Source organism: Triticum urartu, chromosome 2 (assembly GCF_003073215.2).
Source record: "Triticum urartu cultivar G1812 chromosome 2, Tu2.1, whole genome shotgun sequence".
NCBI classification, from domain to species: domain Eukaryota; kingdom Viridiplantae; phylum Streptophyta; class Magnoliopsida; order Poales; family Poaceae; genus Triticum; species Triticum urartu.
Window position 1 is genome coordinate 350,599,962 of NC_053023.1, and position 21,457 is coordinate 350,621,418.

A 21,457-nucleotide genomic window follows, 5' to 3' on the forward strand; every position below is an offset into this window, starting at 1 on the left:
GGCACCGTAGCATTGGCATAGCAAAAGAGCGAGCAATCTAGCATAGCAAAGATAGTAGTGATTTCGAGGGTATGATCATCTTGCCTGCACAGTTGTCAGAGTTGACTAGATCCTCGAATGGAAACTCAACGGGCTCCTCGTTAGCGAACTTGTCTCCCGGCTCTACCCAAACAAGACAAATAAGCAACAAGGACACAAATCAACCACGTGCAAGGACCAAACACTATGGTGCAAAGATGATATGCTATGCGGGATGCGATGCGGGATGCATATGCAAGATATGACAGGAAATGCAAGCACCTGGCCTCAAATTGGAAATCCAAGCGTGCCACTGGAAAGATGAGATGAAATCGCTTGAAAAAGATACAAAGAACGCCGGAATCAGAGTTACAGTTTGGAAATGGCAAGCGATTCAAAAATGACACCGGTCTGCGATTTACAGCAAGTAGCCATCTAAATGCAAAGATATGAACATGCTACAGCACCCAAACAAGATGACAAAATACATGGAAGGTATGCATTCAAGATGCTTAACAAAAGTCTAGCACTGAGCTACGGCCAATTCATCCATTAACAGGTTCAAACAAGCATGGCAAAAATGCATATGGCAAACAGATCTCAGACTTAGTGAAATTAACACTTGTCTGGAATTTCAGATCAGGTAGCACTCTACGGAGCAACAAACCTACGTGCTGCAGGAACTGAACATGGCAAAGGAAAGCATGGCATGGAGCTACTCAAATAGCTTAACAAGAGTCCCTTATTGACCTTGAGCCAAAAGGGATCAGAAAATATACTAACAAGCACGTGAACATCGCAAAAACATAATCAGTTTTCAGACTTAGTGAAAACTGGCACATGCTGAAATATAACTCAAGTAGGCATGTTTACGAGCTCGATGCACTCACTACGGTGCAAGTCATGAAAAGATAAGAATACATCTATCAAGAAAACTCAAAATGCAAGCTAGACATGGCAAGAACAATAGCATAGCATGCACGGATCAACTACAACACCATCGGCAAAATTGCAAACAAGTTGACAATCTGCCCAGATTCACAAAGTAGCAAAAGTAGAGCTCCATTGACTCAAGCTAGGGTGCTCCATAATTGTAAACAAAGACATGGATGGATAGAGCACTACAAGATTAACAAAACATCCTTACTGATCATCCTCAAAAGAGGCATGGATCACTAGGAAACAACATGAACATATGGCAACATGAGATAAACAGATCAAGGACTTTGTGAAATTGCTAAGTCCCTGAAAACAGAATTACCGAGTGCCTCACTTTGCAAGCTTGCACTAGTAACCACACTCATCACAAAAATACATGGGTTGCACCTATGGAAATATGACAAAACCCTTAACAAAACATATGTAGAACATCAGGGCATATCATGCACACATTAATAATGGCAAAAATGACAAAAACCTAAATGCAGTAGCAGATCTGACAATTAACTCAAGTAGCCCTCTTCTAACAGCATTTCAGGCATGAAGATGAACTCAAATGAAAATGATGCAATGGAATAAAATGATGTACTCTCTGAGATGAACATTTTGATATGCTATATGCATGAATCGGAGCTACGGATGCAAAGTTACGGAGCTATGAACATGAGCATATGGGCTAGAAAATTCCAGGGACTTAGAAAAAAAATCAACCCCGAGATCTAGGGTTTACTGTTCACAGCACGCGAACCGAGGAGCTCCGACGAGGTGGCGGCAGCTCCGGCGAGGGAAAAGCGAGGCCGAGGCGATGCGGGGGCGCGCCGGACGGCGGAGTGGCCAGGAGGCGGCGGAGGCGGCGATGGCACGTCTGGCGGCGACGTCCGGGGCGGCGAACGGCGGAGAGGCGAGCCGCGGCGCTGCAGCGGCGCGGTGGCGTCCGGTGGGGCGGCGGGGCGGAGCAGGCGGCGGCGCGAGGTAGGAGGAGGCGGCGGGGCGATGGTGCGGGCGGCGCGCGCGGATGGGCCCGCGGGGGCCCTGCCTGGGCTCGGTGGGCCGGCGGCGGAGAGAGGCGGCGGGCATATGGGGAGTGGCCACGTGGCGGCGGCGGGGAGCAGCGGACACGTCCGGCCCGAATCGGACGTGTCCGACGGCGAGAGGTGGAAGACGACTAGGGTTTCGGGGAGGGGATCCGAGATTTGGAAAGGGGGTTCTTTAAATAGGCGTAGAGGGAGCTAGGAGTGTCCAAATGAGGTGCGGTTTTTGGGCACGCGATCGTGATTGAACGCTCTAGATGATGGAGAAGGCTTAGGTGGGTTTTGGGCCAAATTGGAGGGGAGTTGGGCTGCAACACACACGAGGCCTTTTCGGTCCCTCGGTTAACCGTTGGAGTATCAAACGAAGTCCAAATGATACGAAACTTGACAAGCGGTCTACCGGTAGTAAACCAAGGCCACTAGGCAGGTCTCGGTCCAATCCGGAAATGTTTAATCCCCGCACACGAAAGAAATCTAGAAATGACCAACGGAGGAGAACGAAGCGCCGGAATGCAAAACGTACAACGGGGAAAATCCTCGAATGCATGAGATGAACACGTATGCAAATGCAATGCACATGATGACATGATATGAGATGCATGGCAACGATAACAACACACGGAGACAAAACCCGAACCCGAGAAAATAAAATAACTTAATGCCGGAAACGGCAAGAGTTGGAGTACAAATTGGGAAAGTCACCTCCGGGGTGTTACAACACTCCGCCACTACGAAAGGATCTCGTCCCGAGATATAGGACTGGAAGAACGTCAGGTACTCAGAACGGAGGCGATCCTCACGTTCCCAGGTAGCTTCACGGTCGGAATGGTGTGACCACTTGACTTTGGGAAATTTGATTGACTTTTTGCGAGTCTTGCGTTCAGTCTCTTCAAGAATAGCAACTGGGTGCTCACTATAAGAGAGTCTTCTTGGAGCTCAATGTCCTCGAAGTTGACAGTGCGGTCAGGAGTCTTGAAGCACTTTCGGAGCCGAGATACATGGAACACGTCATGAACATTTGCAAAGTTTGAAGGAAGCTCGATTTGATAGGCGAGGTGGCCTCTCTTGCTGACAATCTTGAAAGGTCCCACGTATCTGGGGGCAAGCTTCCCTTTGATACCGAAGCGACGAGTATCTTTCATAGGAGAGACGCGTAGGTAAACATGATCTCCGATCTCGAAAGACAAATCATGGTGCTTACTATCATAATAGCTCTTCTGGCAGGATTGGGCTACTTTGAGGTTATCTTGAATGACTTTGCACATTTCTTCTGCCTCTGTGATTAAGTCATTACCCAGCAGCTGATGTTCACCGGTTTTAGACCAGTTGAGAGGGGTACGACACTTCCTGCCATACAGAATTTCAAATGGGGCCTTGCCCGAACTTGCTTGAAAACTGTTGTTGTAGGAGAATTCAGCAGAAGGAAGACAATCCTCCCACTTCATGCCGAAGGAGATCACACAAGCCCTGAGCATATCTTCAAGAATCTGGTTGACACACTCAACTTGACCGCTAGTTTGAGGATGGAAAGCTGTGCTGAAGCGGATGTTGGTGCCCATGGCCTTCTGAAAATAATACCAAAACTTGGATGTAAAGATGCTGCCACGGTCTGAAGAGATCACTTGAGGAATACCGTGCAGAGAGACAATACGAGAGGTATAGAGTTCCGCCAATTGAGCTGCAGTGATCGACTCTTTGATAGGCATAAAATGAGCCACTTTGGTGAGTTTGTCGATGACAACGAATATAGCATCATTGCCACGCTTGGACTTTGGAAACCCAGTCACGAAGTCCATTTCAATGTGGTCAAATTTCCATTCTGGAATGGCAAGAGGTTGGAGGAGACCTGTTGGCCTTTGGTGTTCTGCCTGCACTCTTCTGTAGACATCACATTCATTCACGAATTGAGCAATCTCGCGCTTCATTTGAGTCCACCAATAAGGTTGCTTGAGGTCCTGATACATCTTCATGCTCCCAGGGTGGATGGAGAGGAGAGAATTGTGAGCCTCATTCATGTTCACTTTACGAAGGTCACCTTTGGGTACAACAATATGATCCTCGAAGAAGAGAGTGCCCTTGTCATTAAGGCGGTAGCACTTGTACTTGGGTTGACTCTTGGCAATCCCAATCTTCACCTTTTTCACCATAGCATCAAGAAGCTGGGCTTGGCGAATCTGATCTTCCAAGGTAGGAGAGACTTGAACATTGGCAAGGAGACCTTGAGGAACAACTTGCAGATTAAGTTTGCGGAAAGCTTCACAAAGCTCGGGTTGATAAGGCTTAAGAATCAGACTGTTGCAGTAAGCTTTCCTGCTCAATGCGTCAGCAATCACATTAGCCTTGCCTGGAGTATACTCGATACTCGGATTATACTCTTGAATCATTTCGACCCATCGAGTTTGCCTGAGGTTGAGATTAGGCTGAGTGAAGATGTACTTGAGACTCTTGTGATCAGTGAAAATGTCCACTTTTCTTCCCAATAGAAGATGTCTCCAAGTCAAAAGAGCACGCACAACTGCCGCCAACTCGAGATCATGAGTGGGGTAGTTCTTCTCATTAGGCTTCAACTGGCGAGAGGTATAAGCAACAACTTTCTTCTCTTGCATCAATACTGTGCCAAGACCTTGGAGAGAGGCATCACAAAAGACCTCGTACAGCTTGGATTCATCAGGCGGAGTGAGAACTGGAGCAGTGTTCAATTTCTCTTTCAAAGTGTTGAAAGCAATGTCACACTCCGGAGACCAAACGTACTTGACGTGCTTCTGGAGAAGATTAGAGAGAGGCTTTGCGATCTTAGAAAAGTTTTCAACGAATCTTCGGCAATAGCTTCCGAGACCGAGGAAGCTACGGAGTTGCTTCATGTTCTGAGGAGGTTCCCAATTCACAATTGCAGACACCTTCTCAGGATTCACGGCAATGCCCTTGGCAGAGATGATATGACCAAGATAAAGAACCTCATCAAGCCAAAATTCACACTTGGAGAACTTGGCGTAGAACTGATGTTCCCTCAACTTATCGAGTACCAAACGCAAGTGCTTGGCATGATCTTCCTTGTTCTTGGAGAAAACCAGAATGTCGTCGAGATAGATCAAAACAAAGTCATTGGTGTAGGCGTTGAAGATGAAGTTCATCATGCGAGAGAACGTCGGAGGAGCGTTGACGAGGCCAAAAGACATGACAGTGTATTCATATGAACCATAGCTTGTCTTGAAAGCCATCTTGGGAATATCTTGCTCACGGATTCGAAACTGATGATAACCCATACGAAGATGAAGCTTGGAGAATACTTGGGCACCTTTGAGTTGTTCGAACAGCTCGTTGATGTTGGGATGTTGGTATTTGTTCTTGATGGTCTTCTTGTTCAATGGACGGTAATCAACACAAAGCCGGTCCGTTCCATCCTTCATCTTCACAAAAAGAACACCACAACCCCACAGAGAAGAACTAGGCCGGATGAGACCCATTTTCTCTTGAATATCGAGTTGCTGCTTCAGCTCCTTCAACTCTTCAGGTCCGAGCTTTTAAGGACGCTTGCACACAGGTTCCGTGCCAGGCTCAAGATCAATAACGAATTCAACTGGCCGGTGCGGAGGCATTCCTGGAAGCTCTTCTGGAAAGACGTCTTGATATTCGCAAACGACTGGAATTTGCGAGATGGCATCCAATTCACCCTTCTCATTGAGAGAAAACAGATGGATAGTATTATCACGAGCGGCAAAGACAATTACATCCTCAAACGAATGAGTCAATTGAATCTGCCTGGGAGCACAATCAAGATGTGCCTTGTGCTTAGAAAGCCAATCCATTCCGAGAATAAGATCAATATCCGAGTTACCAAGAACAATTGGGGAAGAAAGGAACTTCTAGTCACCCAAGGTGATAGTAACCTCCGGGACGCAGGTGTTAGCTGTCATCTGCTTGCCCGGTGACACAATTTGCAAGGAACTTTGCAGATACTGATAATCGCACTCAACCTTTGATGCAAAAGGTTTGGAAATGAAGCAATGCGATGCACCAGTGTCAAAAAGAACTTTAGCTGGAATATCATTAACAGGAAGGTTACCCATAATCACATCTGGTGAGTCCTCTGCCTGAGCTGCATTCAGCAAATTAACCTTGGCGTGCTTGGGGTTATGCTTGACCACAGTTGTACTTGCCAATCTGACAGGAGGAGGAGGAGGAAGAGGCCTCTGGTTGATACACTTGTTGCCATAGTGACCCTTCTGTTGGCACTTGTTGCACATGACCTCTGAAAGCGGACGGTGATATGGAGCACTCGATCTTGGAGCTTGAGACGAAGTCTTGTTCTGAAAGCCAAGGTTGGGTGGGTGGGAAGATCCACTGCAACCTTTGCTCTTCTACTGATACGGCTGACGGAACGGAGGAGGAGGAAGCCAATACATCTGCTGCTTGGCCACTTGAGTAGAGGAAGAAGGCGTAACATCTCTGACTCGCTTCTTGGAAGCATCACACCTCAACTGAGCAGCCTCTTGCTTCAGTGCCATGTTGTAGAACTCATCGTATCTCAAGGGCTCGAAGAGAACAAGAGCTAGCTGAATTTCTTCTCTGAGACCACCCCTGAACTGGTATATCATGCTCTTCTCATCAGGGACGTCCTGCTTGGCAAAGCGGGCAAGCTTCTGAAACAACTTGTTGTAGTCATAGACAGACAAAGAGCCTTGCTTCAGATTGCGGAATTCCTCACGCTTGCTTTCAACCACGCTCTCGGGAATATGATGGGCTCGGAAATCTTGACGGAATTCATCCCAGGTAATAACACGTCCACCTCTGGAATCCTTGTACTGCTAGAACCATTCTGCAGCTTGATCTTTGAGTTGGAAGGAAGCGAACTTGACAAAGTCCTCAGGCGTGACGTTACTGCACTCAAAATGCTTGCACAGATCCACTAGCCAATCGTCAGCATCGGTTGCCTCAACACAATTGCTGAAAGTCTTTGGCCCGTTAGCAAGGAACTGGTTGAGTGTAGCAAAGTGATTCTGATTATTGCCTTGATTCCCTTGGTTGCCTTGATTGCGCTCTTGAAGAATTTGCATGATCAACTGTGTGTTTTCATTGGTTGCGGCCATCATAGCTTGCCATGCCTTTGGAGGAGGTGGAGGTGGTGGCGGATCAGGATTCAGAGTCGTGCGCGTTGGAGGAGCCATCCTGAAGAGGTTGACCACCATTAGCACATTGACAGATAAATATTGAAGCTGAATCCAACGGAATGAAAATTGCAGCATATAGTCTTCACATCCGAACAAAATGAACAAATGCATTCCTCTTGAAATGGTCACATATCCATAAATTGAGAACCCACATAGAATTAAGGTAGAGAAATAAATCGACAACGTACGGATCAAGAACGAATAATCGGTAAGAAATCCCAATCTCAAACCAATATCCATGGAAGAACTAGAGCTACTAGAATTCCCACCTATGAAACTCCCGAACCTTTCCGGTTATGCAATCAGGTGTTGGGGATACAGGGGAAGCATAATATCTCACCCAAACTAGCAAATCCTACATCCAGCTATATCCATCCTTCAACACATAACCAAGAAAAACTTCGGAAACCATCTACCTCAACCTTCGAAAAGCATCCGTTATACAAGTTATGGCGATACTCCCGAACTCCCGCCCCAGTAATGGGTGGCGTCGAGCGATAATCAAGAGTTGGAATTCATCGAGGGTGTCTTGTTCTTGCGGGATTTTGGCTTGATGAGGTTCTTTATCTTGGTCATATCATCTCTGCCAAGGGCATTGCCGTGAATCCTGAGAAGGTGTCTGCAATTGTGAATTGGGAACCTCCTCAGAACGTGAAGCAACTCCGTAGCTTCCTCGGTCTCGCAAGCTATTGCCAAAGATTCGTTGAAAACTTTTCTAAGATCGTGAAGCCTCTCTCTAATCATCTCCAGAAGCACGTCAAGTACATTTGGTCTCCGGAGTGTGACATTGCTTTCAACACTTTGAAAGAGAAATTGATCACTGCTCCAGTTCTCACTCCGCCTGATGAATCCAAGCCATATGAGGTCTTTTGTGATGCCTCTCTCCAAGGTCTTGGCGCAGTATTGATGCAAGAGAAGAAAGTTGTTGCTTATACCTCTCGCCAGTTGAAGCCTAATGAGAAGAACTACCCCACTCATGATCTCGAGTTGGCGGCAGTCGTGCATGCTTTTTTGACTTGGAGACATCTTCTATTGGGAAGAAAAGTGGACATTTTCACTGATCACAAGAGTCTCAAGTACATCTTCACTCAGCCTAATATCAACCTCAGGAAAACTCGATGGGTCGAAATGATTCAAGAGTATAATCCGAGTATCGAGTATACTCCAGGCAAGGCCAATGTGATTGCTGACGCATTGAGCAGGAAAGCTTACTGCAACAGTCTGATTCTTAAGCCTTATCAACCCGAGCTTTGTGAAGCTTTCCGCAAACTTAATCTGCAAGTTGTTCCTCAAGGTCTCGTCGCCAACCTTCAAGTCTCTCCTACCTTGGAAGATCAGATTCGCGAAGCCCAGCTTCTTGATGCTATGGTGAAAAAGGTAAAGATTGGGATTGCCAGGAGTCAACCCAAGTACAGGTGCTACCGCCTTGATGACAAGGACACTCTCTTCTTCGAGGATCGTATTGTTGTACCCAAAGGTGACCTCCGTAAAGTGATCATGAACGAGGCTCACAATGCTCTCCTCTCCATCCACCCTGGGAGCACGAAGATGTATCAGGACCTCAAGCAAGCTTATTGGTGGACTTGAATGAAGCGCGAGATTGCTCAATTCGTGAATGAATGTGATGTCTGCAGAAGAGTGAAGGCAGAACACCAAAGGCCAGCAGGTCTCCTCCAACCTCTTGCCATTCCAGAATGGAAGTTTGACCACATTGAAATGGACTTCGTGACTGGGTTTCCAAAGTCCAAGCGTGGCAATGATGCTATATTCGTTGTCATCGACAAACTCACCAAAGTGGCTCATTTTCTGCCTATCAAAGAGTCGATCACTGCAGCTCAATTGGCGGAACTCTATACCTCTCGTATTGTCTCTCTGCATGGTATTCCTCAAGTGATCTCTTCAGACCGTGGCAGCATCTTTACATCCAAGTTTTGGGATTCTTTTCAGAAGGCCATGGGCACCAACATCCGCTTCAGCACAGCTTTCCATCCTCAAACTAGCGGTCAAGTCGAGCGTGTCAACCAAATTCTTGAAGATATGCTCAGGGCTTGTGTGATCTCCTTCGGCATGAAGTGGGAGGATTGTCTTCCTTATGCTGAATTCTCCTACAACAACAGTTTTCAAGCAAGTTCGGGCAAGGCCACATTTGAAATTCTGTATGGCAGGAAGTGTCGTACCCCTCTCAACTGGTCTGAAACCGGTGAACGTCAGCTACTGGGTAATTACTTAATCACAAAGGCAGAAGAAATGTGCAAAGTCAATCGAGATAACCTCAAAGCAGCCCAATCCCACCAGAAGAGCTACTATGATAGTAAGCACGATGATTTGGCTTTCGAGATCGGAGATCATGTTTACCTCCGTGTCTCTCCTGTGAAAGGTACTCGTCGCTTCGGTATCAAAGGGAAGCTTGCCCCCAGATATGTGGGACCTTTCAAGATTGTCAGCAAGAGAGGCGACCTCGCCTATCAACTCGAGCTTCCTTCAAACTTTGCAAATGTTCATGACGTGTTCCATGTCTCTCAGCTTCGAAAGTGCTCCAAGAAGATCTCTCTTATAGTGAGCACCCAGTTGTTATTCTTGAAGAGACTGAACGCAAGACTCGCAACAAGTCAATCAAATTTTCTCAAGGTCAAGTGGTCACATCATACCGATCGTGAAGCTACCTGGGAACGCGAGGATCATCTCCATTCTGAGTACCGTGCGTTCTTCCAGTCCTAGATCTCGGGATGAGTTCCTTTCGTAGTGGTGGAGTGTTGTAACACCTCGGATGTAACTTTCCCATTTGTACTCCAACTCTTGCCGTTTCCGGCGTTAACTTATTTTGTTTTCTCGGGTTCGGGTTTTTGTCTCCGTGTGTTGTTAGCGTTGTCATGCATCTCATATCATGTCATCATGTGCATTGCATTTGCATACGTGTTCATCTCATGCATTCGAGCATTTTCCCTGTTGTACGTTTTGCATTCCGGCGCTTCGTTCTTGTCCGTTGGTCATTTCTAGCTTTCTTTCGTGTGTGGGGATTAAACATTTCCAGATTGGACCGAGACTTGCCATGCGGCCTTGGTTTACTACCGATAGACCGCCTGTCAAGTTTCGTATCATTTGGACTTCGTTTGATACTCCAACGGTTAACCGAGGGACCGAAAAGGCCTCGTGTGTGTTGCAGCCCAACACCACTCCAATTTGGCCCAAAACTCACCTAAGCCTTCTCCATCATCTAGAGCGTTCGATTAGGATCGCGTGGCCAAAAACCGCACCTCATTTGGACACTCCTAGCTCCCTCTACGCCTATTTAAAGAACCCCCTTTCCAAATCTCGGATCCCCTCCCCGAAACCCTAGTCGTCTTCCACCTCTCGCCGCCAGACACGTCCGATTCGGGCCGGACGTGTCCGCTGCTCCCCGCCGCCGCCACGTGGCCACTCCCCATACGCCCGCCGCCTCTCTCCGCCGCCGGCCCGCCGAGCCCAGGCAGGGCCCCCGCGGGCCCATCCGCGTGCGCCGCCCGCACCATCGCCCCGCCGCCTCCTCCTACCTCACGCCGCCGCCTGCTCCGGCCCGCCGCTCCACCGGACGCCACCGCGCCGCCGCAGCGCCGCGGCCCGCCTCTCCGCCGTTCGCTGCCCCGGACGCCGCCGCCCGACGCGCCATCGCCGCCCGGCCGCGCCCCCGCATCGCCTCGGCCTCGCTTTTCCCTCGCCAGAGCCGCCGCCACCTCGCCGGAGCTCCTCGGTTCGCGTGCCATGAAAAGTAAACCCTAGATCTCGGGGTTGATTTTTTTCTAAGTCCCTGGAATTTTCTAGCCCATATGCTCATGTTCATAGCTCTGTAAATTTGCATCCGTAGCTCCGATTCATGCATATAGCATATCAAAATGTTCATCTCAAAGTCAAGTGGTCACACCATTCCGACTGTGAAGCTACCTGGGAATGCGAGGATCACCTCAGTTCTGAGTACCCGATGTTCTTCCAGTCCTAGATCTCGGGACGAGATCCTTTCGTAGTGGTGGAGTGTTGTAACACCCCGGAGGTAACTTTCCCAATTTGTACTCCAACTCTTGCCGTTTCCGGCGTTTAAGTTATTTTATTTTCTCGGGTTCGGGTTTTTGTCTCCTTGTGTTGTTATCGTTGTCATGCATCTCATATCATGTCATCATGTGCATTGCATTTGCATACATGTTCATCTCAGAGAGTACATCATTTCATTCCATTGCATCATTTTCATTTGAGTTCATCTTGATGCCCGAAATGCTGTTAGAAGAGGGCTACTTGAGTTATTGTCAGATCTACTACTCCATTTAGGTTTTGTCATTTTTGCCATGATTAATGTGTGCATGATATGCCCCGATGTTCTACATATGTTTTGTTAAGGGTTTTGTCATCTTTCCAGAGGTGCAACCCATGTATTTTTGTGATGAGTGTGGTGACTAGTGCAAGCTTGCAAAGTGAGGCACTCGGTAATTCTGTTTTCAGGGACTTAGCAATTCCACTAAGTCCTTGATCTGTTTATCTCATGTTGCCATATGTTCATGTTGTTTCCTAGTGATCCGTGCCTCTTGTGAGGATGATCAGTAAGGATGTTTTGTTAATCTTCTAGTGCTCTATCCATCCATGTCTTTGTTTGAAATTATGGAGCAGCCTAGCTTGAGTCAATCGAGCTCTACTTTTGCTATTTTGTGAATCTGGGCAGATTGTCAACTTGTTTGCAATTTTGCCGATGGTGTTGTAGTTGATCCGTGCATGCTATGCTATTGTTCTTGCCATGTATAGCTTGCATTTTGAGTGTTCTTGATAGATGTATTCTTATCTTTTCATGACTTGCAGCGTAGTGAGTGCATCGAGCTCGTAAACATACCTACTTGAGTTATATTTCAGCATGTGCCAGTTTTCACTGTCTGAAAACTGATTATGTTTTTGCGATGTTCACGTGCTTGTTAGTATATTTTCTGATCCCTTTTGGCTCAAGGTAACTAAGGGACATTTGTTAAGCTATTTGGGTAGCCCCATTCCATGTTTTACTTTACCATGTTCAGGTCTGGTAGCATGTAGTTTTGTTGCTCCGAAGAGTGCTACCTGATCTGAAATTGCAGACAAGTGTTAATTTTACTAAGTCTGAGATCTGTTTGCCATATGCATTTTTTCCATGCTTGTTTGAACCTGTTAATGGATGAATTGGACATACCTCAGTGCTAGACTTTTGTTAAGAATCTTTAATGCATCCCTGCCATGTATTTTGTCATCTTGTTTGGGTGCTGTAGCATGTTCATCTCATTGCATTTAGATGGCTACTTGCTGTAAATCGTAGACCGGTGTCATTTTTGAATCGCTTGCCATTTCCAAACCGTAACTCCGATTCCGGCGTTCTTTATATCGTTTTCAAGCGATTTAATCTCATCTTTCCAGTGGAACACTTGGATTTCCAATTTGAGGCCAGGTTCTTGCATTTCCAGTCATATCTTGCATATGCATCCCGCATCGCATCCCGCATAGCATATCATCTTTGCACCATAGTGTTTAGTCCTTGCAAGTGGTTGATTTGTGTCCTTGTTGCTTGTTTGTCTTGTTTGGGTAGAGCCGGGAGACGAGTTCGCTAACGAGGAGCCCGTTGAGTTTGCTTTCGAGGATCCAGTCAACTCTGACAATTGTGCAGGCAAGATGATCATACCCTCGAAATCACTACTATCTTTGCTATGCTAGATTGCTCGCTCTTTTGCTATGCCAATGCTACGATGCCTACCACTTGCTTTCAAGCCTCCCAAATTGCCATGTCAAACCTCTAGCCCACCTTGTCCTAGCAAACCGTTGTTTGGCTATGTTACCGCTTTGCTCAGCCCCTCTTATAGCGTTGCTAGTTGCAGGTGAAGATTTGGAGGCCGTTCCTTGTTGGAACATTTATTTACTTGTTGGGATATCATTATATTACCTTATTATCTTAATGCATCTATATACTTGGTAAAGGGTGGAAGGCTCGGCATCTCGCCTAGTGTTTTGTTCCACTCTTGCCGCCCTAGTTTCCGTCATATCGGTGTTATGTTCCCGGATTTTGCGTTCATTACGCGGTTGGGTTATAATGGGAACCCCTTGATAATTCGCCTTGATTAAAGCTTTTTCCAGCAATGCCCAACCTTGGTCTTACCATTTGCCACCTAACCTCTTTTTCCCTTGGGTTTCCGGAGCCCGAGGGTCATCTTATTTTAAACCCCCCCCCCCGGGCCAGTGCTCCTCTGAGTGTTGGTCCAAACTAGAGTCCTGTGCAGCGCCCCCTCGGGGAAACTCGAGGTTTGGTTTTAGTTGTATGGATCGCTCATCTGAGTGTGCCCTGAGAAAGAGATATGTGCAGCTCCTATCGGGATTTGTCGGCACATTCGGGCGGCGTTGCTGGTCTTGTTTTAACCTATCGAAGTGTCTTGAAGAACTGAGATACCGAGTCTGATCGGAACGTCTTGGGAGGAGGTCTATTCCTTCGTTGACCGTGAGAGCTTGTCATGGGCTAAGTTGGGACTCCCCTGCAGGGATTGGAACTTTCGAAAGCCGTGCCTGCGGTTATGGGCAGATGGGAATTTGTTAATGTCCGGTTGTAGATAACTTCAACCTTAACATAATTAAAATGTCCGGTTGTAGATGACCTCTTCTCGGCAGAGTCCGGGAAGCGGACACGGTGTTGGAGTAATGTTTGCGCAGGTTGCTCTCTAGTTTCTCGCTCATGCTTTGCCTCCTCTTCTCGCTCTCTTATGCGAATAAGTTAGCTACCATATTTGCTAGTCGCTTGCTGCAGCTCCACATATTTTCACCTTGCCTTTACCTATAAGCTTAAATAGTCTTGATCGCGAGGGTGCGAGATTGCTGAGTCCCTGTGGCTCACAGATTACTATTACACCAGATGCATGGCCTGATGATTCCGCTCCAGGAGACGCGCTTGAGCTCAAGTGGGAGTTCGACAAGGACTTTCAACGTTACTATGTTTCCTTTCCTGATGATCAGTAGTGGTGCCCAGTTGGGGGTGATTGGGACCGTGTCGCATCTTGGGTTATCTTTTATTTTGGCGCTGTAGTCGGGCCATGAGTGTTTGGATGATGTAATGTTAATTATGTACTTGATTGATGTGGCGAGTGTAAGCCAACTATGTTCTCCCCTTTATTATTCATATTACATGGGATGTTGTGAAGATTGCCTAACATGCGACATATGCCTTCAATGCGATTATGCCTCTAAGTCGTGCCTCGACACGTGGGAGATATAGTCACATCGAGGGTGTTACAGCCAGCCCACCACCAAAGCAGCCTAAGGTAAAGGCCCATCTATCCCTTCCTAGCCCAGCTGGCACCCCTTCTCAACCCTAGACCGATCCCCAGCGCTGGTTTGTTCCTTCCCTCGATCCCCTCCTTCCACCTAGCGCCGCCGCAAGAGAGGAGCAGAGCCCCACCTCGTTCCTCATCCCCACTCTCCCTCTCCTCGAGCGCGTGCCCCTGCTGACTCCCGTCGCCCGCCTCCGTTCGTCTCCCTCGTTGTGGCTTGCCGGACATCGGCAACCTCCAGCGACGCCTCCCACCTACCGCCGAGCGTCGCCCCTCCTCTGCCATAGCCTTCTCCTCCAGCGCGCGCCTCCGCCTCCCACGACCATGGCCGTGCGCGCGTCCAATCGATACCGTCGCCTCCGTCTACATCATCACGCCGCTCGTGCTCCCCCTCACCGGTCAAGAGCAGCAGAATACCCCGGTGCCCTGCCAACTCCCAGCGCCACCCCGTCGATCCTGCGCTCGGATTCGTGCCGCCCCTCGCCGTCCTCACCCATCTCTGGCCAGACCCGACGCCCACGAACCGGTTCCGCCCTTCCCCGTCGTCTCTCCATGTCACTGAAGTCCCAGCGCTGCCGCCGCGAGTACCCAGCGCTGCCCGCTATTGCCGTTCTGCTCGGGAACGAGCGACCGAGCCTGGCGCACCTGCAGCGCCTCCATGGATCACTCGCCCAACACGTGGGCCGTGCCCTTCCCCCTGTAAAAGCAGCCGCCGCGCCCCTGATTTTTTTGCTTTGACTTCCTGCCCGAGTTTTCGTTTCTGTCATGAACGTGGGGTAGCAGCTGAACCTCGCCATGTTTCTGTCCAACGCCGCAAGTCCGACATCAAGACCACCTCAAGTTTGGCTACATGTAACACCATGTACGACTACATATCTGGGAAGCGTCAGTACCACTACCCCCAAGTACCCCTTCGTTTCATCGAGACCGGCAAGTCTAAAGACCCCAAGTACCACAACAACCTCGAAGGTATTCAAATCCGTCAAGCTCCACTAACGATGACCCGAACGGCTACGAAACGCGTACCTCTACTGTCGTGAAGTACCTCTTCGAAATGAGCGAGTACCACTACCGTCGACACTCGAAGACCCCGCGGACGGCAAGTTCCTCGTTGTGACAACGAACACCTACGGATTTTGTACAACTACGAAACGAGAACAACTACTTTGACTACCGTCGCGGAACGACTACTTCCTCTACTTGCCTCATCAAACCTAAACCGTCCCGAACGCATGCTTCGAAGGTATAACCGCCGAGAACGACCGCCCGTGGATGAATGCATATGTTGTATGAAATGCTCGCGTTTGCACCGTGCCCGACGTGTTTCTTGCATGTTCCCCGTTGCCATGCAGTCGTCTCATGGGAACCCGGTTATCGGGATCACCCCACCTTCTATCGCATGTCACGCTACCGTCAATTTTTTCTTTGGCACCGGTATCCCCGTGAGCTACCGGATCATCGAAATATTGTCGTGGCATCATTTTTGTTGTCGTTGCCGTGGTACCCCTTTTCGTTTTCGCCATGATGACAAATGCTTCATTGTTGGGGAACGTAGCAATAATTCAAAATTTTCTACGTATCACCAAGATCAATCTATGGAGTCATCTAGCAACGAGGGAGGAGTGGATCTACATACCCTTGTAGATCGCGCGCGGAAGCGTTCAAGAGAACGAGGTTGATGGAGTCGTACTCGTCGTGATCCAAATCACCGATGATCCTAGCGCCGAACGGACGGCACCTCCGCGTTCAACACACGTACGGAGCAGCGACGTCTCCTCCTTCTTGATCCATCAAGGGGGAAGGAGAGGTTGATGGAGATCCAGCAGCACGACGGCGTGGTGGTGGAAGTAGCGGGATTCCAATAGGGCTTCGCCAAGCGCTGCGGGAGGAGGGAGATGTGTCATGGGAGGGAGAGGGAGGCGCCAGGGCTTATGTGTGGTTGCCCTCCCTTCCCCCCACTATATATAGGGCCAAGGGAGAGGGGGGGCGCAGCCTTGGCCCTTCCTCCAAGGATGGGTGCGGCCAAGGGAGGAGTCCCTCCTCCCCAAGGCACCTCGGAGGTGCCTTCCCCCTTTAGGACTCTTCCTTTCCCTCTTCTCTTGGCGCATGGGCCTCTTGGGGCTGGTGCCCTTGGCCCATATAGGCCAAGGCGCACCCCCTACAGCCCATGTGGCCCCCCGGGGCAGGTGGCCCCACCCGGTGGACCCCCGGGACCCTTCCGGTGGTCCCGGTAGAATACCGGTGACCCCGAAACTTGTCCGATGGCCGAAATAGAACTTCCTATATATAATTCTTTACCTTCAGACCATTCCAGAACTCCTCATGACGTCCGGGATCTCATCCGGGACTCCGAAGAACTTTCGGGTTACCGCATACTAATATCTCTATAACCCTAGCGTCACCGAACCTTAAGTGTGTAGACCCTACGGGTTCGGGAACCATGCAGACATGACCGAGATGACTCTCTGGTCAATAACCAACAGCGGGATCTGGATACCCATGTTGGCTCCCACATGTTCCATGATGATCTCATCGGATGAACCAACATGTCAAGGACTTAATCAATCCCGTATACAATTCCCTTTGTCTAGCGGTACGATACTTGCCCGAGATTCGATCGTCGGTATCCCGATACCTTGTTCAATCTCGTTACCGGCAAGTCTCTTTACTCGTTCCGTAACACATCATCCCGTGATCAACTCCTTGATCACATTGTGCACATTATGATGATGTCCTACCGAGTGGGCCCAGAGATACCTCTCCGTTTACACGGAGTGACAAATCCCAGTCTTGATTAGTGCCAACCCAACAGACACTTTCGGAGATACCTGTAGTGTACCTTTATAGCCACCCAGTTACGTTGTGACGTTTGGCACACCCAAAGCACTCCTACGGTATCCGGGAGTTGCACAATCTCATGGTCTAAGGAAATGATACTTGACATTAGAAAAGCTTTAGCATACGATCTACATGATCTTGTGCTAGGCTTAGGATTGGGTCTTGTCCATCACATCATTCTCATAATGATGTGATCCCGTTATCAATGACATCCAATGTCCATGGTCAGGAAACCATAACCATCTATTGATCAACGAGCTAGTCAACTAGAGGCTTAGTAGGGACATGGTGTTGTCTATGTATCCACACATGTATCTGAGTTTCCTATCAATACAATTCTAGCATGGATAATAAACGATTATCATGAACAAGGAAATATAATAATAACCAATTTATTATTGCCTCTAGGGCATATTTCCAACAGTCTCCCACTTGCAGTAGAGTCAATAATCTAGTTCACATCGCCATGTGATTAACACTCACAGGTCACATCGCCATGTGACCAACATCCAAAGAGTTTACTAGTGTCACTAAACTCGTTCACATCATCATGTGATTAAGACTCAATGAGTTCTGGGTTTGATCATGTTTTGCTTGTGAGAGATGTTATAGTCAACGGGTCTGAATCTTTCAGATCCGTATGTACTTCGCAAATCTCTATGTCATCTTGTAGATGCAGCTACTACGCTATATTTGGAGCCATTTCAAATAACTATTCTACTTGGAGCTATTCTAAATTGTTGCTCCATTATACGTATCCGGTATCTCTACTCAGAGCTATCCGGATAGGTTTTAAGCTTGCATCGACGTAACTCTTTACGGCGAACTCTTTTACCACCTCCATAATCGAGAAAATTCCTTAGTCCACTAGTTACTAAGGATAACTTTGACCGCTGTCTTGTGATCCATTCTTGGATCACTCTTGTACCCCTTGACTGACTCATGGCAAGGCACATTTCAGGTGCGGTACACAGCATAGCATACTGTAGGGCCTATGTCTTAAGCATAGGGGATGACCTTCGTCCTTTCTCTCTATTCTGCCGTGGTCGAGCTTTAAGTCTTAACTTCATACCTTACAACTCAGGCAAGAACTCCTTCTTTGACTGATCCATCTTGAGCACCTTCAAGATCATGTCAAGGTATGTGCTCATTTGAAAGTACCATTAAGCGTTTTGATCTATCCTTATAGATCTTGATGCTCAATGTTCAAGTAGCTTGATCCAGGCTTTCCATTGAAAAACACTTTCCAAATAACCCTATATGCTTTCCAGAAATTCTACGTCATTTCTGATCAACAATATGTCAACAACATATATTTATCAGAAATTCTATAGTGCTCCCACTCACTTCTTTGGAAATACAAGTTTCACATAAACTTTGTATACACCCAAAATCTTTGATCATCTCATCAAAGTGTACATTCCAACTCCGAGATGCTTACTCCAGTCCTTAGAAGGATTGCTGGAGCTTTGCATACTTATTAGCATCTTTCAGGATTGACAAAACCTTCCGGTTGTATCACATACAACCTTTCCTCAAGAAAATTGTCGAGGAAACAATGTTTTGACATCCTATCTGCAAGATTTCATAAATAATGTAGTAATCGCTAATATAATTCCAACAGACTCTTAGCATCGCTACGAGTGAGAAAGTCTCACCGTAGTCAACTCCTTGAACTTTGTCGGGAAACTTCTTAACGACAAGTCGAGCTTTCTTAATGGTGACATTTACCATCATTGTCCGTCTTCCTTTTAAAATCCATATGTACCTAACAGCCTTACGACCATCAAGTAGTTCTTCCAAAGTCTACACTTTGTTTTCATATATGGATCCTCTCTCGGATTATATGGCCTCGAGCCATTTATCAGAATCCGGGCCCACCATCGCTTCTCCATAGCTCGTAGGTTCATTGTTGCCTAGCAACATGACTTCCAAGACAGGATTACGTACCACTCTGAAGTAGTACGCATCCTTGTCATCCCATGAGGTTTGGTAGTGACTTGATCTGAAGTTTCATGATCACTATCATAAGCTTCCACTTCAATTGGTGTAGGTGCCACAGGAACAACTCATGTGCCCTGCCACACACTAGTTGAAGAGACGGTTCAATAAACTCATCAAGTCTCCACCATCCTCCCACTCAATTCTTTCGAGAGAAACTTTTCCTCGAGAAAGGACCCGATTCTAGAAACAATCCCTTATTTCTTTCAGATCTGAGACAGGAGGTATACCCAACTGTTTCGGGTGTCCTATGAAGATGCATTTATCCGCTTTGGGTTCGAGCTTATCAGCCTGAAACTTTTTCACATAAGCGTCGCAGCCCCAAACTTTTAAGAAATGACAGCTTAGGTTTCTCTAAACCATAGTTCATACGGTGTCATCTTATCGGAATTACGTGGTGCCCTATTTAAAGTGAATGTGGTTGTCTCTAATGCCTAACCCATAAACTATCGTGGTAATTCGATAAGAGACATCATGGTATGCATCATATCCAATAGGGTGCAGTTATGATGTTCGGACACACCATCACACTACGGTGTTCCAGGCTGTATTAGTTGTGAAACAATTTCCACAATGTCTTAATTCTGTGCCAAACTTGTAATTCAGATATTCATCTCTATGATCATATCATAGATATTTTATCCTCTTGTCACGACGATCTTTCAACTTCACCCTGAAATTACTTGAACCTTTCAATAATTCAGACTCGTGATTCATCAAGTAAATATACTCAATATCTACTCAAATCATCTGTGAAGTAAGAACATAACGATATCCACTACACGCCTCAGCACTCATTGGACTACACACATCAAAATGTATTACTTCCAACAAGTTGCTTTCTAGTTCCATTTTACTGAAAACGAGGCTTTTAGTCATCTTGCCCATGTGGTATGATTTGCATGTCTCAAGTGATTCAAAATCAAGTGAGTCCAAACGATCCATCTGTATAGAGTTTCTTCATGCATATCTACCAACAAACATGGTTCGCATGTCTCAATCCTTTCAAAAATGAGTGAGTCCAAAGATCCATCAACATGGAGCTTCTTCATGCGTTTTATACCGATATGACTTAAGTGGCAGTGCCACAAGTAGGTGGTACTATCATTACTATCTTATATCTTTTGGCATGAACATGTGTATCACTATGATCGAGATTCAATGAACCATTCATTTTAGGTGCAAGACCATTGAAGGTATTATTCAAATAAACAGAGTAACCATTATTCTCCTTAAATGAATAACCGTATTGTGATAGACGTAATCCAATCATGTCTATGCTCAACACAAACACCAAATAACAATTATTTAGGTTTAAATACCGATCTCGATGGTAGAGGGAGCGTGCGATGCTTGATCATATCAACCTTGGAAACACTTCCAACACATATCGTCAGCTCACCTTTAGCTAGTCTCCGTTTATTCCGTAGCTTTTATTTCGAGTTACTAACACTTAGCAACCGAACCGATATCTAATACCCTAGTGCTACTAGGAGTACTAGTAAAGTACACATCAACACAATGTATATCCAATATACTTCTATCGACCTTGCCAGCCTTCTCATCTACCAAGTATCTAGGGTAATTCTGCTCCAGTGGCTGTTCCCCTTATTACAGAAGCACTTAGTCTCGGGTTTGGGTTCAACCTTGGGTTTCTTCACTAGAGCAGCAGCTGAATTGCCGTTTCATGAAGTATCCCTTCTTTCCCTTGCCCTTCTTGAAACTAGTGGTTTCACTAACCATCAACAATTGATGCTTCTTCTTGATCTCTACTTTTGTGGTGTCAAACATCGCGAATATCTCAAGGATCATCATATATGTCCCTGATATATTATAGTTCATCACGAAGCTCTAGTAGCTTGGTGGTAATGACTTCGGAGAAACATCACTATCTCATCTGGAAGATCAACTCCCACTCGATTCAAATGATTGTGGTACTCAGACAATCTGAGCACAAGCTCAACAATTGAGCTTTTCTCCCTTAGTTGCAGGCTAAGAAAATCGTCAGAAATCTTATACCTCTTGACGTGTGCATGAGTCTAAAATCCCAATTTCAGGCCTCGAAACATCTCATATGTTTCGCGACATTTCAAAACGTCTTCGGTGCCTCAACTCTAAACTGTTTAACTGAACTATCACGTAGTTATCAAAATGTGTATGTCAGATGTTCGCA